Here is a 4,474-nt window from a genome sequence, read left to right as displayed (position 1 = left end):
ACTGAGTGTGTGTTTGGTTTAGTGTGAAATATCAATGAGAATGTGAAGTTATTTTACAAAAATAACCTCACCTTTTACTTTTTCATTCAAAAATTATAACAATGTTACTCAGAGAGAAGAAACTGATATGGTACTTCACGGATAGTACAAAACACAGGGTTAATTTGGTCTTCCTAATCGTTATTTTTTTTTAACTTCCCCTGGCTCGCAAAAATTCCAACTAATCTATGGTATTGTCACGATGGTATCCGTACACAACTTTGCACACAATTGCAAAATTCCGGAAACAAAATTATACGAGAAACTTTTAACTTTTTGGCAACCAAACATGGTCTTCTGGCTTTCCTTAGCATGTTTTCCCGTGAGTTCATAAAAAATGGTGATAACAAACGTCTCCTCAGGGTCTGTTTGATGTGATGTATAAGACTTGATAGTATAAGCTTATACTATACGTTATGACATTTTCAATTATTTGGTATGACTATCGTATAGTATAAGCTTATACAGCAGAACACATCAAAATGATGTATAACTTAATCAGGCCTAAGGGGATGAGATTAGGCCTGATAAGCGATTGACGTATTAATATTACTTACAAGTACAATTCTCAAGAACTAATATATCGTTTCAATATTAATATATTAAAATAAATTTTTTGGAGGATATTATCTTATACAATATCATACCAAACACTGGATAATATTAAAATTTAATCAGACCTCATACTATCAGGTCTTATATTATCAGACCTTATCATATACTATACACCAAACATGCCCTAAATAGACGGGTGTTAATGGGTCAGGTTGGCTCAACTTTGGTCTTGAAAGACTAATTCTGTGTTTAAATATGTCAGACTGGTCCAGCCTGTAATCTGTTATGAATATAATTATCATTATGTGACTTGACTCATTTACAAAAAATAAAAGTCTGAGTTAACTTGTAAGTCTGTTAAAAAAAACAACAAAAATGATGATGGAAGAGGAAGTGAAAATTAGGTTGGGTTTAATAAATAAGTAGTATAAAAAAATAAAATAAAATAAGAGTTAGTATATCATGTCAGCCTGATAGAAGTCGTAGGCTGGCCTAGCCCATTTATACCCCTAGTTGCATTGTCAAATATATTTTTTATATAATGGTGAAAAACACATAAATTAATATAAATTACTCAAATCGCTTAGACCAAATCTAATAGCTTGTATCATTAGATATTGAGCTTTTAAACAAATCCAATTCTGTAGCCAACAATCAAAATAGACGGGTACAGAAGCCGGACCAAAGGTTTTTTTAACACCCCTAGCCAGAGGAACCTGCAACTGGGAAAGAGAAGAAAGTTCGACTCTAGTTTCAACTTTCAACTATTGACTAGTGACTAGTTCAATATTAATTTTTAAAACGTATTTATTTTGAAATGAATAAAAGAAATTAAATAATTCTCGGAGCTCTGAAGTTCTTTTAAGATAATTTTAATAATTTGAAGTGGATCAAATTCTAAAGGGCATACGCAACACTCAGTAAATGTTATCAATATCAGTTAGTGTAGTAGTAAGTAGTAAGTGCGTAATTAATAGAAGTTAATTTCAGTCTATATTAATATGACCAAGACAGAAACTCTTTATATCGTGAGCTCCATGTAAGAAAGATGAAAGGAAAGAAATAGAAAGATAACTTACCCAAATAAACAGAGCTGAAGAAGCAATATATATGTGAACAAAATAAACATAAAAAGATTTCTTTTATTCCTGCATCATGAATTGAACAAAGATGATGGAAGATTCACTTAAAGTGACAAGTCAGACTGCAGGGTCCAAAGCTTAAATTGCATAAGCAAACAAGAGCTAAAAGAATAATGTTACAATGATGGCAAGATGAAATATATCTTCAGATAACACTGTTCTTGAATCTAATTACCATACACCGTTGACCAGTAGATTCATAATAGAGATAGGAATAGAAAAATTATATGTAATCACATAACTCACCAAGCTAGTAACGATACTGCAATAGTGAGAAAAAAGTGGTGCTACTTTCTTATCAATTAATGGCTAATTGCCATCAAATCCAGTCAGATCCACTGACTCTCTTTTCTGAATACCTGTTGCATCGATAATAAAAATGTTCACTTGAAGAAAAAGGAGAAAAGGAATTATTAATGCATGTACACAAATTTATTCCTCAAATGAGCCATGAAAATATTATGCTATGTAAACCCATCAAAACAATATATCAGGCATACAAGTCATAATATTAGAGCTAAATCCACGAGTCAATTAGCCTAATGCGACACCATGTAAGCTCACTAGTGAAAAACTTCAATAGAATCCTTTTTTTGACAGTTTTATTATCATCGGCAGATACAAAGAGCATCCCTTTTGCACCAAACTGAATAACTCTAATAGAATCCTTTTGAAATGGTCCACCAGAGTTCGTTGACTAAAGAAGCTGCAGAAGCCAAGTTAAACCATCACTTACTTACCATTCTTAACCCCATTTATTTGGCTTTAAAAAGTTTTAATTATACTTTCAACTCAGTTTCATGCTATACGAGTGGCTAGAATTTAAGTTTTAATGTGAGTTGCACTCAACTTTCAACCTTATCACATTTTTTGCTATACGAAGCAAATGTAAAGTGATTTTAATCCCAAAAGTTCCACCCCTATTTCCCACTCTCAGCAAACATATAGCCTAAATCTAGCAAAAAGTTGAGCACATAAATAAATTTTAAGAACTAAACAAGAGCAGTTGGGCGTGCTTCTATTTGGCTGTGTTTCCGGAAGAGGCTGTTGACGTAATTAAATTATTAATGTAATTTCATCCAACAACTTAAGCTTTTGGATTGATGTCCCGGGTTCAAATTTCACCGTCCCCACTTTCTTTTTAGTGAACCCGTGCATTGTCCACCTTTCAAGCCCAGTGAACTCTTGTATAAGAAAACGTGTTGAAATATATAAAATCATTAATGTAACCTTACCCACCAGCTTAAACTTTTGGGTTAAATTAATTCTTTGCAAATGCAAACAAAAAAATAAAATAAGAAAAGTTCCTAACTAAAAAACTTAACAGGGCATAGATTAGATTCAGAGGTGCAGTAAACATACTCAAACCTATAAATAATGTTTTAAGGGAAGGGTTATTTTTTTTTGTTTAAAAACTTTTTTCCCAAATTTATTAAAAATTATAAACAAATCATTTTCCATCTTATCTTAGTTATATTTTGAAATATAACTTTCTCACCCTCCTTTTTGGGATACAATTTAAACATCCTAGTTTAGTATAAATTTCACTTTCTATAGATTTATATTATAAATAAGTAATAAACATCTACGTATATCTAATTTAAATTGCATAAGATCGTCAGGTTGTTCGAAGTTCGCTAATATATTAACGATTATATCACCACCACTTAACCAGAGCAACATCAATTGGTTATTTATTTATTACTAAGAGTTACTTAGACGCTCCCTCAAACTACAAAATTTAGGACTCGTAATTGGGCAGGGGCCGCGCGAACGCAGGCCCCCACTGCAACAAATTATGACGTAGGCTCCACCACTTGGGTAGACCTTAAACTGGCACCCTTCCTGAGTGCAATGGAAGTCACCCGCTTAGGCCATGGGCCTTCATGATCACCCATTGACCCCGTCCAGGTAAGTATGTTGAAATTGCTGCCCTACTTTCTGTTTTATAGCAGATGCTACCACTTCGAACATCATATCTGCCCGGTGTGGAACCTCAATGCTAAGCATCGCTCTATCCAAACGCATCCTCCTGTTTGGGATTTCAATGCTTCTTGTTCAACTCTCCTAGTGCCCCACCCATTATAACCCAGTTCAATTTCTTACCAAGGATCCCGTAAGAAGGAATGCTAGTTGCTGACTTGCTGGTCTTATCGTCTTCCTTCAAAACCAAAACTGACAACTCCAAACATATTAAGATTATATTCTTAATATACTAAAGTCTTGCTTACTGAAAGATCTTCCCAGTGAAGAGAGATTAGCTATTTCAACTATATAACTCAAATTTTCAACTCAAATGTATAATTCGAGCCCTCAAACACTAATTAGAGTGATAACTATAGATGAGAGAATGCAATATCCGTCTAATGGATAATGAAATTGCCACAATGTTAAATAACGAGCTAATGAAACATTTCCAACATAATCCGTCTGAGCTACCTTCGCAAAGATAAAAAAAAAAGGAGGACAGCAAAACCTTCATCCGTAAATTGCAAGATGGAGTAGCACCAAATAGTTGCCTGTTTACTAGAGAGTGAAGTTTATTGTTTTGCTTCCAACATTACCCCACATTATTACCGCATATAGAATCCAAAAAATAAAATTAAACTTGGACAAATATTATGGCTTACATACAAAACAAGGAAGCCATTGAACAAATGATTCTTTCTACACAGTTGAAGGAATTCAAATTCCTCCGCAGAAGCATAAATAACTTAAGCCTAGAAAGTAAAAGTCTA

General features: G+C 33.4%; 1 non-coding gene across 1 annotated transcript; it reads right to left on the bottom strand.

Annotated features, from left to right (window-relative positions):
* Positions 1 to 3,494: 3,494 nt before the first annotated feature.
* On the bottom strand, positions 3,495 to 3,655 carry LOC133303234 (U1 spliceosomal RNA). The gene has a single exon (XR_009750442.1). It is a non-coding gene; the product is annotated as a U1 spliceosomal RNA (small nuclear RNA).
* Positions 3,656 to 4,474: the final 819 nt, after the last annotated feature.

This window comes from Gastrolobium bilobum, unplaced genomic scaffold (genome assembly GCF_033153095.1).
Source record: "Gastrolobium bilobum isolate Gb01-03AN ecotype WA unplaced genomic scaffold, APGP_CSIRO_Gbil_v1 utg8229, whole genome shotgun sequence".
Classification (NCBI taxonomy): Eukaryota; Viridiplantae; Streptophyta; class Magnoliopsida; order Fabales; family Fabaceae; genus Gastrolobium; species Gastrolobium bilobum.
The sequence above is the reverse complement of the archived record's forward strand: the minus strand, read 5'-3'. Positions and strand labels throughout refer to the sequence as shown.